Below are 17,323 nucleotides of genomic sequence, written 5' to 3'. Positions count from 1 at the left end.
TTTCTGCAGGTTTAGGCTAAGGTGGTGTGGAATTACGGATCTTAGTGAGGACAAGTGACTTGCATCATTTACAAACCACATTGGTCTGAAAAACTCCAAAAAACTGACATAATGTCGAGGGGACCTTTCCTGTTTCCTGTTTTTTTTTGCTCTCTGCAGAACTCATTTTTTTCTTTCTTTTCTCAAGCCATGCAAAGAATCAACCGCGAGATAAGACAGCGCAACCAAACCTGATAGTTGACACTGTTACCTGATTGGCGGTTAGAATGTCACTCCCAACGATCAGTGATTACTTCCCGCGTTGCTCTGTTACCAGAGAGCGAGTGCCTCTTGTTCATGCAACCAACCTTGCTTTGCAACTTCAGTTTTTTTTCCGACGGAGAAGAAAAAAATATTGAACGTTTGATTGATTGCATTTTTTATTGATATCGATTGTCTATAGCAGGGGTCTGCAACCTTTACCAGTCAAAGAGCCATTCTGACCAGTTTCACAAATTATAGAAAACAATGGGAGCCGCAAACATTTTTGAAATTTTAAATGAAATAACGCTGCATAAATTTTTTTTTTTTTTTTGCTTTGTATAAACCAGGGGTCTCAGACACGCCGCCCACACCTTTTGTATGGAATTTGTAAGCTGGTGCGGCACGCGGGTTTTAAATGAAGCGTCATGCGTGCCGTGATGGTACAGCATATAGCGCCCACCACAATCAGCGAGCATGATCAGCCACATGTTGTGTGGGGCTTCCGCTTGCTCAAGTAGGTGACAGCAAGGCATACTTGTTCAACAGCCACACAGGTTACACTGACGGTGGCGGTATAAAAAAAAACTTTAACACTCTTACTAATAATGAGCCACACTGTGAACCCACACCAAACAAGAATGACAAACACATTTTGGGAGAACATCTGCACCGTAACACAACATAAACACAACAGGACAAATACCCAGAATCCCATGCAGCCCTAACTCTTCCGGGATACATTATACACCCCCGCTACCAAACCCCGCCCACCTCAACCGACGCACAGAGGGGGGGTTGATGTGGGGGGGAGGGGGGTTTGATGTGTGAGGGAGAAGGCTTGGGGTAGGGGCGGGGTTTGGTGGTAGCAGGGGTGTATAATGTAGCTCGGAAGAGTCAGGGCTGCATGGGATTCTGGGTGTTTGTTCTGTTGTGTTTATGTTGTGTTAAGGTGCAGATGTTCTCCCGAAATGTGTTTGTCATTCTTGTTTGGTTTTGGTTCAAAGTGTGGCGCATTATTAGTAAGAGTGTTAAAGTTGTTTTATATAGTCACCGTCAGTGTAACCTGTGTGGCTGTTGACCAAGTATGCTTTGTTGTCACATACGTGTGACAGCAGCAAATGTATATTGTATAACAAGTGTTGGGTTGGCACGCTGTTAATACAGATTGTAGAGGGCGCCAAATGTTGTACCATCATGGCACGCCCTTATTATAGCTGAAAGGGTAAAAATCGGTGAATTCTGCGAGAGGCACTGAAATCCGGAAGTCTCACGGGAAAATTGGGGGGGTTCAGCAAGTAAGCTGCTGAGCCGCATCAGAGTGATCAAAGAGCCGCATGCGGCTCCGGAGCTGCGGGTTGCCGACCCCTGGTCTATAGTAATACATATTGATATTGTTTTATTGCCTAGTCGTAGTACAAACTTAAGTCATTGATGTGAGTATTTTGTCAGCACAAAACGCCGTAAACCGACAACCACAAACAACATTGCGTTTGTCAGTATTGATATTTTTAGGCATGGTGTTGGTTGTGTGTCCGCGGGCAGTGAGCCATTATTGTGTGCCTGGGTCATGAGTCTAGTAGGCACAGTGCTCTCACTGTGGTTGCAGAATGGCGCTCTGATATCAGCGTTCCGATGGTGAATAATAAATATGTAGACTGCCTGAGATGAATAAAGCTAGTTTTAGCGTCTGTTGTGTTGTCGTGTCATCCAACGCTCGTGTTGGCTGTGAGAGTTGTTGCCATGTCAGCAAAAAGGCATCGGCTGGCCTACATCTGGTCTTATGTAACCACTTCTACATATGCACGCGAACAGTACCAGAGACTTTATTATCTAACCTCCTTGACTGTAACTAAACGAATCCCTTTGCTGGGTTTTCTGGAAGGTTCTGGTTCTGAGTGGCTGTAAGATTTTCCGTCACTTCAGCCAAACATCCCAACTGCGTTCCAGCGTTCATCAACGCTTTGGAGGCCTCGGTTTCACTCCAGGCGAGCGTTTATCTGCAAGAGGCTAACAGGCTTGAGCGTATCACACTGTCAGCTTTAAGTGCTGCTTTTAGTTTGACGTCAACATGCCAACACGCTCGCGTTTGTTGTTGATTGGCGCCTTTCAGCAGAACGCGGACCATTAATCCTTTGTACTCTGGTGACGTATGCTGAGGTTTCGTTTAACGGCCTGCATGATGGCGGTGCAAATGTAGTTTAATGCTACTCTAGGGCATGTTCTACTCACACAGAAGTGCAATCTGTTTGTTTGGGTTGGGATGTTTGCATAAGTGGCTATGACGCAGTTGTAAAAGCAAAAAAAAAAAAGACCTAGAAGTGGTAGTGTTTGGGCACCTCACGGTTCGATTTGGTGATTCACTTCAGACTGATTTTCGATTTCGACACGATTTCTGATTCAATCCGCTTCTCGCAATATATTTGGTATAATTATAAGAAAACCTTTTCAAAGGTTCACAGGTTACAATATCTCCTTTTTTGGTTGCGGATGTATTATCAAATACACATGGCCTAAAGACACTGTTTTTTTAAGAATCAATCTTTAAAAATATTTGATAATCATGAATTGTGTTGGCCCTGTGATGAGGTAGCGACTCGTCCAGGGTGTACCCTGCCTTCCGCTCGAATGCAGCTGAGATAGGCTCCAGCACCCCCCGCGACTCGAAAGGGACAAGTGGTAGAAAATGGATGGAATTGATTTTAGAATCTGCATGAATAAGAATCGCTTTGCGGATGTGAATACATTTTTTTTTACGCATCCCCTATTTAGAAATATTGTACCAAATTGCCAATAATATGCGATGATGCATACATTTTCTTTAAAAAGGCCAAAAACAAGTTATACATACATTTAAAAACAAATCTGTGTTCAATTGTATTAATAACTTATTTTTATATATAGTTTTGCTCTATTTTTCGATTGTTGCTGCTTATTGTACAATATATTTTAAGAATTTTTTAAGTTTCCTGTGACTTCTACAATCCTTTCAGTGACTTTCTTTATCAAAAACAACTAGCAACAAATGTAGCATCTTTTTCTGGTGTTATTGGAGGTTGTACTCGTGTTTGGAGACTCTTTACTTCTGTCGCTCGATGTCCGCGACAAACAGCGAGAGCTGCAAAGAGCCTGACGTCACACTTGCTTTGTGCTGCCGCGCCAGCCTTTTTCTCCTTTAAAAGCCACCACTGTTCTCTTACTATTTGCTCATTGCACATTTTGTAGATCGCTGTCCGTGGGTATTTCTCTGATGTTTTAAAGTACCCCCACGTCGCAGACATGCTGCCTTCACTCTAGACAATCTCGTGCGTATTGCTTACGTCATCCCAATATCCTGTTTTGGTGATCAATCTTATTTTGGTGGCTGAATTTTCATTGCATACACTAGTCAATAGTGGACAAATAATAGGCTATATAGGTCCGTTTGTACATTATACTACTTTAATTGGTTTTCACATTTATAAAAACCCCGCATTTTTAAGGTGTGGCGGCCTTTATTTTTCCGTGGCGTGGTGCCACAGTCAATTACATGTAGGGGGAAACCCTGAGCACAAATTAACTTTATTACGTCGGGGTTTGTCTTTTTATTATCTCACAGAATGCTTTTTACATGGGGGAGGAGCCCACAGCAGTACTCAAGCTTTCATGTCACACTCTCCAAAAGTCTACACTAGATTTGTCAATAGTTGTTTAGATTATCTAGAGCGGTGCAAGAACTCTCTAAATTGGCAACACTGATCCCTCCTGCTTCGTTGTGTTATTCTCTGGCAGACCAGGTGCTTTATGTGGTAATGAGCAAGAGGGAACAGGTAGTGATGAATCTATTTGTAATGGGCCGCCACTAATAAGAGAATGTATTGGAAACACTTGCTAAACACATGGCCTTGTGCTGTATTGCAAAGGCTTCTCCACAGTTACGTTTTACAACCTTTCATCACAGAAAGACAAAACTACACCTGGTATCTGATGTGTTATGTTCTTGGTTCTTTTTTTGCAACCTATAAATGTTTTAATGAGGCCAACAGCAGAGTAGTTTAACATTTCATCCTTGCACCACCCACAAGGTTTTATAGAGGCCATGCCAACACACCCTTTCACGGAAGGCCTCTTTTGTTTACTGCCTGAGCTCGTGACTGCACGGTGACACAGGAACTGCATGCTGAAAAATGAGACTGCATCTCGAATTTGCACACTTCTGTGTTGGTCTTCAATAGGGATGTAGCCATAAATGGTGTTAATGACAACAGTGATAAAAGTTTTAAGTGGCAAATTCAAATCATCAAAAAAACTTAATTGATAACTGCACTTTGATAAACTCACAAACAGACCGGCCTAGCTTGCAGGCTTAAATGCTAACATGGAAACAAGAGATTTTACCGTCTTTCCCCATCCTGAAATTATATAACCCAATCTAAACTTGTATAAAAAAATGACTGAGCAACTAAGATATTCAACTGTGCACATTAAACCTACAAGCTGTGCGTCTATACTCCTGAGGAATATGACAGTCAGTACGTGTCCGAGCACTAAATTAGTCAGATTTTTCAAATAAGCCTCTTATAACCCATGGAAATAACCTTAATCCGATCGTGTTTGATGTTTGAAAAGTCGTACTAACACACCTGGATCATGCAATTGGAAACCAGATTTCTTGAGGGGTTGTGTGCGGCCGGACAGGACCCCAGTCTCAATGTAAGGGATACAAGCTGTACTAACACACCTGGATCATGCGATTGGAAACCAGAACTCTTGAGGGGTTGTGTGCGGCCTGACAGGACCCCAGTCTCAATGTAAGGGATACAAGCCGGAAGCAAGCGTCAACAACAAACAAACAAGAGTCACAACGGCTGGGATGGCGGATGAAGGCTGCATCAGAAAAGGGGCCCCAGTCGTTTTGGACTCCATGCCACTGGACCCTGATCCGGATCTGTCAAGGGTCGTGTGGTGACTGTCTGTGCACCAGTCTCCCCACGTTAAACAAAGTCACGCACAGGCATCCTCCATAAAGGGATACACCCCTACCAGGAGGATTGTCATACTCTCTTCGAGTGACCGCCGATGATGATGACAAACCGGAAGCAGATATAAACGTAGCAACAATTGTCATGAAGTGGAGGCTGTTCACTTGCTTCATAAATGAAAAGAACATAACATTTTGAAGGGCATCGGTGGTTTGAAAAAAACGATTTATTTAAGAAGGTAGCTATGGAAATGCTGGTTTAATTCGGACTTACAAATGAGATGAAAGATAATGAATCAGGTATATTAAAGGCGAATAATAAAGCGTACACAAACCTCTTCACTCTGCATTTGTGCACTCCAAACTGATTAACTTTCCGCACAATTGGCAAGATAGTCCAGAACCTTCCTCTGGAACCGTGTCAGTCGTGGCACGAACTGCCTTTTCCTTTTGGATTTTAAACTCCTTCCATGAATCCACAGAGCCTTGTGAATAAACGCCAAGACATTCAAAAGTTTTGTTTCTCTGATTCTGCGTCTAAAAATTATTTTAAAAAACTCTCTCGGTTGGTCTTTCTTTGCATCGGTATCCGGCCTAATACATTGTTGGTAGTAGCGTCATGTTGTAGCGCAATCCAAGAACATTTCTTGATGCGGTCTGCTTTTTACATTACAAAAAATAAAATTAGAGACGTACTGCCACCCTCCTCAAAGTTGCTAAGTGCCAGTAAAAGCAATTCAGACCCCCTCAGGGCATGACAGAGGTGTCATTCCACTAGTTGTATCATCCCAAACGTTATGAAAATATTTTATGAAGGTTAAAAAGTTACTTAGTGCTGCTTTAATCCTACCTCTTTTCCATTTCATAGCAATTACTCACTGCCTGTGCACAGTTTGTCACACAGATGACATAAAGTTCCCATGAATAAATAGTTGGTTGAAAAAATTTGATTTACATAATGAGATGGAAAAAGATTATCTATTTGTTTATCAAAAATGTTCTTCCTTGTACTTTATAAACACTTTTAAGTTCAAACAGTGGTCGCAACCAACAGCATAAAACTGTGAACTGAACATCAGTGTAGGAATGGAAGTCTTACAGCCATCATTGCATTACACTTCCTGCGAGAAAGGAGCCAGGAATAAACAACAAAGTAACATTGGGCGGGATTCGCATGTGGCGAATGAGGGTGGTTCCACAAGCGCTTCCACTTTTGATGCTTGTTTACTTGAACCGTTTGTGCACTATTTCTCTGCGCTCACAAAACCGGAATGCACAGTCACGTATTGTATAATCCATAATATAATTACATAATATCAACATGGTTCTCAATGAAAGATGACTGCAATAGAAGTGTTAAGCAGTATGTCAGTCTTGGCATAGGCTGGTCCAGATTGTCCAAAGTCGATATTTGAAGTACTTTGGGTGCTTTGTTACAGTCATAGTTTGGCCTCGAGGTTCAGTGCCACTTGTTTTGACACATTTTGTCACAGGTTACATCAATGTTTTAGCAGACGATTGTACTATTTGATAGTGGTGATGAAAAAAATCAATTCACATTCGAATCGTGATTCCTATTATTGTTATTTTAAACAGAGTCATAATTTTCAATAATCGAAAAAAAAGAAGAATCGAACACTTTCTTTTTTTTTTAACCATCAACGCGATAACTGTAATTTAAGGTTTATAAGCCGCTACTTTTTGAACCATGCGCTCTATACAATCTTGCTATGTTGCTAATTTATGGATTTTTTTTGGCGTAACGGAGCAGTCTGTCTTTGAAAAGCATCTATCACTACTTGATGATCCCATTGAACATACCCTATTGAACTTCCTGGACTTGCAATATTTTACCCCGTAGCTTCTGCGACGTCACGTGCTGTGATAGTTGAATGTTTTTGTGATGTTTGGTATAAGCTAATACCGTATTTTTCAGACTATAAATCGCAGTTTTTTTTATAGTTTGGCCGGGAGCGCAACTTATACTCAGGAGCGACTTATGTGTGAAATTATTAACACATTACCGTAAAATATCAAATATTATTTAGCTCATTCATGTAAGAGACTAGACGTGTAAAATTTCATGGGATTTAGCGATTAGGAGTGACTGTTTGGTAAACGTATAGCATGTTCTATATGTTATAGTTATTTGAATGACTCTTACCATAATATGTTACATTAACATACCAGGCACGTTCTCAGTTGGTTATTTATGCCTCATATAACGTACACTTATTCAGCCTGTTGTTCACTATTCTTTATTTATTTTAAATTGCCTTTCAAATGTTTATTCTTGGTGTTGGGTTTTATCAAATAAATTTCCCCAAAAAATACGACTTATGTTTTTTTCCTTCTTTATAATTCATTTTCGCCCGGTGCGACTTATACTCAGGAGCGACTTATACTCCGAAAAATACGGTAGCTCATAGTAGTAGTGAATCAAACAATGTTGATTGTTTTTTTTAAACAAGGTGCTTAACTTGAATCTATATCTGCAGCCTAACAAAAAGTAGACTTAAAAATTATCAGTATTGTGATTTGATGTCAATAATGTAGTTTCAGTACGAATCCGTACGGTTTCAAAAAATAAATACTGAATTCATAAATAACCTTTTTGTATGTATTGTATATGACATTGTTACTGAAGTAAAACCATGGTAACAGTTAGGGCTGTGATTCTTTGGGCGCCACATGATTCGATTCGATTTTTGGGGGTAATTATTCGATTCAGAATCGATTCTTGATTCAAAATCAATACTTTTTGTGGATTAAATAGGAAGGCACCTGGACATTATGGCAGTTTTCGGTGAATAAAAATTTAAACGGTGTTACTAACTGTCTGGAATTTTACTGCTGTTTATCATTATACCGTTTATCGTTACATCCCTACTCCATTAACAAGTAAAAAGTCAAGGGCGGTCACGGCATTCCAGACAGTTAGTAACACTGTTTACATTTTTATTTACCGAAAAGCCGTCATTTAGTAATGCATTTTAGGCAACTGCTTACTTCCTGAATACTGAAGCCCCGCAGAGTCTGCGCACTTGAGCCGTTCGGCTCGGGAAACATGGCGGCGACTCCATGGACTTTGTTTTGAAAATGTTCCCTTCGAGCTAACGGAGCCGATCTCTTCGTTTCAAATAAGTTTTTCAACTTGTTTAAGTCGGGGTCCACTTCAATCAATTCATGGTACAAATATATACTATCATCATAATGCAGTCATCACACAAGTTAATCATCAGAGTATATACATTGAATTATTTACAATTCGGGGTGTGGAATGTGGAGGGGGTGGGGAGGTTAGGTTTGGTTGATATCAGCACTTTGGTCATCAGCAATTGCATCATCAGAGAAATGGACATTGAAACAGTGTAGTTCTGACTTGGTGGGATATGTACAGCAAGTGGTGGACATAGAGAGATCAGAAAGCATAAGAACAAGTATATACATTTGATTATTTACAATCCGGGGCTGTGGAAGGGGGAGGGTGTTAGTTTAGGGTTGCAGTTGCCTGGAGGGGTTCTTTTAGTGTGGTTTTGAAAGAGGATAGAGATGCACTTTCTTTTACACCTGTTGGGAGTACATTCCATATTGATGTGGCATAGAAGGAGAATGAGTTAAGACCTTTGTTAGATCGGAATCTGGGTTTAACGTTTAACGTGTTGCTTTCATCTGCACATTCAGCTTTCTACTTTAAGTACATATATACATTTTGAATGTGTGTTTTAGAAAAAATTAAATTTGATTAAAGGATTTCAGTACAGGTAGTTTGCCATGGTGCCCTAAAATATGGGCCCTTCAAGGCAACTCTTACCTTGACCTTAAAAAGTTAAAATTTGAGGCCTGCAAATGTACACTTCAGATTCTACAATTTCCTGGTAAGAAAGACCATAACATGGCATTTTTAATGTTATTTTACAATCACTGCACCCACCACACCTGTGTGCGTGTGTGTGTCTTAGTGACACTCAATTGCGCTTACATGAGATTCCCTTCAAAAATGAGGCGTTATCACTTCTTTAATGTTTAGTATCAAATGTATGTCATGTGTGGCCAACAAAGTACAACATATTGAAACCGTAGAATCAGATTGGGATATGTATTCAGGCACGTCCTGTCATGTTTGCAACGTCCCACACACATCTGGGTGTCCCGACATGATTGCAGCATCATACATACTTGTGTGTGCACGTTATATTTAACTGGAAGAGTGTGCTACAGTACATAACTGGCCAAATATGTTAAATATTTCAAGTCAGTTAAGATACAAAGTTGTTCAAATTCTTTCCATATGCTGTTGAATAAGTGTTGAAAATGCCATTGAGTTCAGATAAATGGGAGCGATACAAAGGTTTGCATTCTGCCTCGCAACTTTCGCTTATGTGTTTACAATTTTATGATTACTTGATTGAACCTTTTGATAAGATGAATTTTCTTGAACAAAATGACTTTCTCAGCGGTTTGTCTAACTCCGTATTTCTTAACCGTAGGGCCCACAGTTTTATGGGCTGCAGCGGTTGTAATACACTTTCCCCCTACTTATGGCAGTAATGACAATCTTAATTAAACAGAAGAAGTCTGTAGCTAAAGTTTCTTAAGCTAACTGAAGTGGTGAAGCTGGATTTTTATTTGCATTTTTTATTTTATTTGAAGACATTCGTTATTTAATTTAGTTGATTGGTTTTAGCACATAAATGTACATTTCTTTTTTGTCAGTTATTTGAGTCTCTTCCTTATTCCTTTGGTTAATATTTATTTTTCTAATTAGCCTGACCTAAGCCTAAGGTTTGTGTTAAATAAAGAATATTTTTTGTGATTAACACATGGTTTCTTATTATTTGACAAGGTTGTAAACTGAAAGTAGGTTGGATATGATTATTGAATATTATTAACATTTACAGTCAGATTATTAATTCAGTGTTAATATTTGAGTCGGCCTCAGGCCCCTCTGCATTGGAAAAGTTGGGCCCCAAAATCAAAAAAGCTAACAACTCCTGGTCTAGCTCTAGCTTATAGATTTCTTCCTAAATACCAAGAGTATTGTCTGTTATTCGAAAAGTGATTTAAAAAGATTCTGAATGGAACCGTCACACAAAGAATCATGAATGAGTCGTGAGTTGCTGAAAAATTTACATTCCTAACAAATAAAGGGACTATTGTGCAAAGCCACTTCTACTGTAAGTCAGTAATGCTTGCCGCTATGGTAGCAAATCATCATCGTCGCTGAAGGACGAGGATTAATTAAACATGCTACACTACATACCGCAGGAAGATATGCTAACCGCGAACTAGAGCTCCTGAATGTAAACAAGGTGGGTGGATACTTTAAAAAGAAAGTGTCTTCTTTGTTATTGTTTACCAACTCAGGAAATAAGTCCCTGGATGTAGGAGGACTGTAAGGACAAACACCAAAGACTTTATAACAGAGCCAATAGTAGGAAATTATGTAATTATTTAATTGGTATTGTTTCACTGCCATCTTGTGTTTTTTGTCTGATTATAATTGGCATAACATTTTAAAAATCCTTCAATTATCTTGAAAATTTAAAGTGTCAGCATTGGTATGAGCAATATTCCCCCTGTAACTACGGTACTTGGAATTGGATCGATGCCCAAAACACATGTAATGGAGCCAAAAAACAGAAGAATAAGTGCTTATTACATTATAAAGAAAGTATGGATACAACAGTTAATTACCATGTAGAATAATAATAGTTTTGACAAAATTAATACAAAAGGAAATGTGATATTACGGCATATGTCCGCAGTAAAATTGGGAGCCTTTGTAACCCATTTTTTTTATCGCAGGAGGCTACAATATATCATTAGTTACCGCGTGTCGATTTGATCCTTTAACACTCAGGTGTCAAACTCAAGGCTCAAAAATACATGAACTGCATGCAATTGCTTATATTTTTTTACTTTTATAGTATCCAATGTTGCAACAAATTATATTATGTTTTCCAAACAATTTTTTGTCAACATAAAAATACATACTTAAAAATCTTACGACTTCAAAGTAAGATATCCATCAATTTGTACACTATAAAAATTACAATGATTTTACGGTAAAATTTACTGTAGTTTTTACAGTATATCACTGAAAATTTAAAACTGTTTACGGTAAAATTCTGTCCACTGAGCTGCCAGTTTGTTTTTATCTTAAAATATAAAGTTGTTGTTTTAATGGTGTATTACTGTAAATGGAAAAATTGTACTACATTTTTTTACAGTGGAAAAAACTGGCACCTCAGTTGCCAGAATTAAAAGAACAAAGAGTGGCACTGTATTTTCCATTTACATTGATACACTGTAAAACAATCATAGATTTTATGGTAAACTGGCAGCTCAGTTGCCAGAATTTACAAAACAATGGTACTGTTTTTCCATTTGTTGTAATATGTTGTAATAAATAAAAATTAAAAAAAACATTAATTTTGCAGTAAAATTCTGGCGACTAAACTGCCATTTTTTCCCCCATAAAACAGTCGTACTGTTTTTCCATTTACTATGATGTTTAAAAAAAAAAAAATGCATGCATTTTAAAAAGCTGATTTTATGCAATAATAAAATTTTGAGTTGAATATTTCCAAGCTATTCAGAATTGTTTCTGCTCGTCTTGAAGTATCCAACGCGGTCTTTCCTGTTTGTATCTGTGTGAGTCTCTTGGCTGTCTTCCAAACTCTCAATGTTCTAAAGAATTCTGATTCACTTCATGTCTTGACGCCAGGAAGGATGGCGTTCGCCGGTGGTAACCCCACCTTACCTTTTTGTCGTCCTCAAATGAGACCTTGCATGTGTCCTAACCTATATTCTGTTTTTAGAATGACCTGCTCACCTATTCTGTTGGGGTGCAGTGGCGGGGGGGCGGGTTCTAAATGTCAAGAGGATGAGTGTTGCCTTTCAAAACAAGATGGCGAGTCTGTCAGTCTCAGGCTCTTGTGTCTGCCAGTGGAAAAGAAGAAGCCGCTCTTGCTATGTTGGCAAGCGTCTTTATCCCTTCCGCCATCTGTGTCCTGCCCGTCCGTTTCTCCTCGTCTGCTGCTTTTGTATTTCAACATTCATCACACTGCACATCTTTTGTTTCATTTTCAACTTGGCAGAGAGATGAGTCGTCACAACAATAAAATTGTCAGGTTGTGAACAGAATATTGGTATGGACTTTTACCAAGTTACTTAAAGTACTTGTAGTTTTTTGTAGTACTTGTCTTTTAGCAGGGCTCCAAGCATGTCCATGATAGGTTTTGGTGAGAGAAACATGACAAAGTAGAGGTATGTCTATGGATGGACACAAAGTAGAACGTTTGCACGTCCATATTTGACGGTGAGGCTACTATTGTCAACATTTCTCCACCAACAATTCACTTCATGACAAACATCCATTATGCTGTCATGTGACCACATCACATTCCACTTGACAGTCAGACTTCAGCCATGCCTTTTTATGTTGGGTTTTGTTGGTGGTAATGTTGTCCCGATAGCAATATTTTGATACTTTTCTAAATAAAGGGGACCAAAAAAAATTGCATTATTGGCTTTATTTTAACAACAAATCTTAGGGTACATTAAACATATATTTCTTATTGAAAGTTTGTCCTTTAATAAAATAGTGAACATACTAGACAACTTGTCTTTTAGTAGTAAGTAAGCAAACAAAGGCTCCTAATGAGTCAGCTGACATATGCAGTAACATATTGTGTCATTTTCCATTCTATTATTTTGTCAAAATTATTAAGGACAAGTGATAGAAAATTAATTATTAATTTACTTGTTCATTTACTGTTGATATCTGCTTACTTTCTCTTTTAACATGTTCTATCTACACTTCTGTTAAAATGTAATAATCACTTATTATTCTGTTGTTTGTACACTTTACATTAGTTTTGGATGATACCACAAATTTAGGTATCAATCCGATACTAAGTAGTTAGAGGATCATACATTGGTCATATTCAAAGTCCTCATGTGTCCAGGGACATATTTCCTGAGTATATAAACATAATATAAATAAGCGGCACTCACCTTTGTTTGTTTTTGAGCTACATTAAATACTTTTACCTTAAATTTTAAATTCTGGCGACTAAACTGCCATTGTTTTCCATAAAAACAGTCATAGTGTTTTTCCATTTACTGTCATGTTTTAAAAAAAAAAAAAAAAAAAAAAAAAAAAAAACATTTTTTTGACTGTAAAATCTACAGTTTGTATGTTGTATAGTAATACTGAAAATGGAAAAATAGTACCACATTTTTTAACGGTAAAAAAGTGGCTCCTCAATTACCACAGTTTAAAAAAAACAAAAAACAGTGGTACAGTTTTTCCATTTGCAGTACTGGTAATGTGTAGATTTAATACTGTAGATTTTACAATATTATTCTATTCCAGATTTTTTAACTGTGAAATCAATTTTTTTTGCATTATACATTAAAAATATATATAATAATGAAATTGCATAGGCAAAGTCATACACAGTAGTATTTGCTATTACAATCGGCCCTCTGAGGGCAGCCATAGCTGCGATGTGGCCCTCAATGAAAACAAGTTTGACACCCCTGCTTTAACTAATTTAAGTGTTGACATGCATTTTAAAAAGCTGATTTTATGCAATAATTCAATTTTGAGTTGAATGTTTCCAAGCTATTCAGAATTGTTTCTGGTCGTCTTGAAGTATCCGACGCGGTCCTTCCTGTTTGGATCTGTGTGAGTCTCTTGGCTGTCTTCCAAACTCTCAATGTTCTGAACAATTCTTCTGATTCACTTCATGTCTTGACGCCAGGAAGGATGGCGTTCGCCGGGGGGTAACCCCACCTGACCTTTGTGTCGTCCTCAAACCAGGCCTTGCATGTGTCCTAACCTATATTCTGTTTTTAGAATGACCTGCTCACCTATTCTGTTGGGGTGCAGAGGCGGGGGGGCGGGTTCTAAATGTCAAGAGGACGGAGTGTTGCCTTTCAAAACAAGATGGCGAGTCTGTCAGTCTCAGTCTCTTGTGTCTGCCAGTGGAAAAGAAGAAGCCGCTCTCGCTATGTTGGCAAGCGTCTTTATCCCTTCCGCCATCTGTGTCCTGCCCGTCCGTTTCTCCTCGTCGGCTGCTTTTGTATTTGTTTATTTTGTATTAACATTCATCACACTGCACATCTTTTGTTTCATTTTCGACTTGGCAGAGAGATGACTTGCTTGTCATTGGGAGTGTCACAACAATAACATCGTCAGGGTGTGAACAGAATATTGCTATGGACTCTTACAAAGTTTCTTAAAGTACTTGTAGTTTGTTGTAGTACTTGTCTTGTAGTTGGTCAGCAGGGCTCCAAGCATGTCCATGATAGGTTTTGGTGAGAGAAACTTGACAGAAGTAGAACGTTTGCACGTCCATATTTGACAGTGAGGCTACTGTTGTCAACATTTCTCCGCCAACAATTCACTTCGTGAGAAACACCCATTATGCTGTCATGTGGCCACATCACATTCCACTTGTGTTAGATGAGTCATTCAGGTGTTGACTGTCTGACTTCAGATTGTACCAGTTTTTAAATCTAGTATTAGTCAGTCTTTTGTTGAAAATGTACTTTAGCTTGTCTAATTTTAGGCATCTGAATTCATTTAGTTTTAGTCAATGGAATTACAGCATTTTAGTCAACTAAAATGACAGCAAATTTAGTCGATTAAAGTATAAAAAAGAAGGCCTCTTTAAAGTTGATTTGAAAGCACCTTAATTTAGACTACCTGCAAATTAAACACAAGAGTAGCATGATCTGGTCAGGAGAGATGAAGTTAGTCATTTTTAGCTCCGCATGTCAAAGCTAATAGATATCCTTCAGGCCCTTTTTCCATTTTTTGTTGCTACATCTCGGTCAGAGCAGGTATGTGTGTGTTGTGAACACAGTTACGATGCATGCTTTCATTATAATTTCAGTTCAGTTTCAGTTTATTTCGAACAAGTTTACGATACAATGTAATGCATCACATGTTTCCAGTTGTTTCATTACAGCACGTCCGAAAAGGAGTAGGAAGAAGCTCAGCTTACTACCCCTTTTCATACCATAGCAATTTTATCCCATTTCCTTGTTCTCTGTAACAGAACAGTGAATAAATAAATATACCATTATCTTAAGGGTTCAAGATGTCCATCATAATTAATGTTCTGTTTACTTTATAAACACTTGTAGTTTGAACAGTCTCATAAACTGAATCATATTGGTGCTTTGTTTGATTTCTTTAGTTAATCCATTCCATAATTTGATTCCACATACTGATATGCTAAAGGTTTTAAGTTCTCGTACGAGCATACAAATGCTTTAAATTAGATTTTCCTCTGTTATTTTTCTCCTTTTTGTTGAGAAGAATTGTTGTACATTCTTGGCTAGCAGGTTATAGTTTGCTTTGTACATAATTTTAGCTGTCTAGCATCTACATGTGCTTTGTGGACTTGGAGAAGGCATTCGACCGTGTCCCTCGGGAGGTCCTGTGGGGAGTGCTCAGAGAGTATGGGGTATCGGACTGTCTGATTGTGGCTGTCCGCTCCCTGTACGATCAGTGTCAGAGCTTGGTCCGCATTGCCGGCAGTAGGTCGGACACGTTTCCAGTGAGGGTTGGACTCCGCCAAGGCTGCCCTTTGTCACCGATTCTGTTCATAACTTTTATGGACAGAATTTCTAGGCGCAGTCAAGGCGTTGAGGGGATCTGGTTTGGTGGCTGCAGGATTAGGTCTCTGCTTTTTGCGGATGATGTAGTCCTGATGGCTTCATCTGGCCAGGATCTTCAGCTCTCGCTGGATCGGTTCGCAGCCGAGTGTGAAGCGACTGGGATGAGAATCAGCACCTCCAAGTCCGAGTCCATGGTTCTCGCCCGGAAAAGGGTGGAGTGCCATCTCCGGGTTGGGGAGGAGACCCTGCCCCAAGTGGAGGAGTTCAAGTACCTAGGAGTCTTGTTCACGAGTGGGGGAAGAGTGGATCGTGAGATCGACAGGCGGATCGGTGCGGCATCTTCAGTAATGCGGACGCTGTATCGATCCGTTGTGGTGAAGAAGGAGCTGAACCGGTAGGCAAAGCTCTCAATTTACCGGTCGATCTACGTTCCCATCCTCACCTATGGTCATGAGCTTTGGGTTATGACCGAAAGGACAAGATCACGGGTACAAGCGGCCGAAATGAGTTTCCTCCGCCGGGTGGCGGGGCTCTCCCTTAGAGATAGGGTGAGAAGCTCTGTCATCCGGGGGGAGCTCAAAGTAAAGCCGCTGCTCCTCCACATCGAGAGGAGCCAGATGAGGTGGTTCGGGCATCTGGTCAGGATGCCACCCGAACGCCTCCCTAGGGAGGTGTTTAGGGCACGTCCAACCGGTAGGAGGCCACGGGGAAGACCCAGGACACGTTGGGAAGACTATGTCTCCCGGCTGGCCTGGGAACGCCTCGGGATCCCCCGGGAGGAGCTGGACGAAGTGGCTGGGGAGAGGGAAGTCTGGGCTTCCCTGCTTAGACTGCTGACCCCGCGACCCGACCTCGGATAAGCGGAAGAAGATGGATGGATGGATGGATAATTTTAGCTGTTTGCAAATGCACCAAATTGTTGAATTTCAATATTTGTGATTCAATAAGTAAAGTGTTTGTATGTTCTCTGTATCCAACATGATGTATTATTCTGTTTATGAACCAGAAGAAGCACATACATCTTTAGCTTACAGTTGTGTAGATGTCTCGATTGATAACTCGCAAGGCAATTTCATCTATAGAGCACAATTGGTACACAAGGAAATTTAAAGTGCAGAAATAGTCACGTCCGTTGTGTCCTTGGGCAAGACACTTCACCTTTGCTCCAGATTGGTGCTGGTTAGCGCCTTGCATGGCAGCTCCCGCCATCAGTGTGTGTGAATGTGGAAATACTGTCAAAGCGCTTTGAGTACCTTGAAGGTAGAAAAGCGCTATACAAGTGTAACCCATTTATCATTTATTATAAATATAGTTTAAAATCAGAAAATACAATCATACTGACTTAAAATAATTCAAAGGCTGGAGATAAAATACTTTCAATTGTCAAATGCATAATTATATAAGAGTGTTTTCAAGCTGGATTTGAACATTGCCAACGTTGAGGCCCATCTCACATCTTCAGGAAGACTATTCCAGATTTTA

The sequence above is a fragment of the Nerophis lumbriciformis genome, linkage group LG29 (assembly GCF_033978685.3).
Source record: "Nerophis lumbriciformis linkage group LG29, RoL_Nlum_v2.1, whole genome shotgun sequence".
NCBI lineage: Eukaryota > Metazoa > Chordata > Actinopteri > Syngnathiformes > Syngnathidae > Nerophis > Nerophis lumbriciformis.
Note: the sequence above shows the minus strand (reverse complement) of the source record.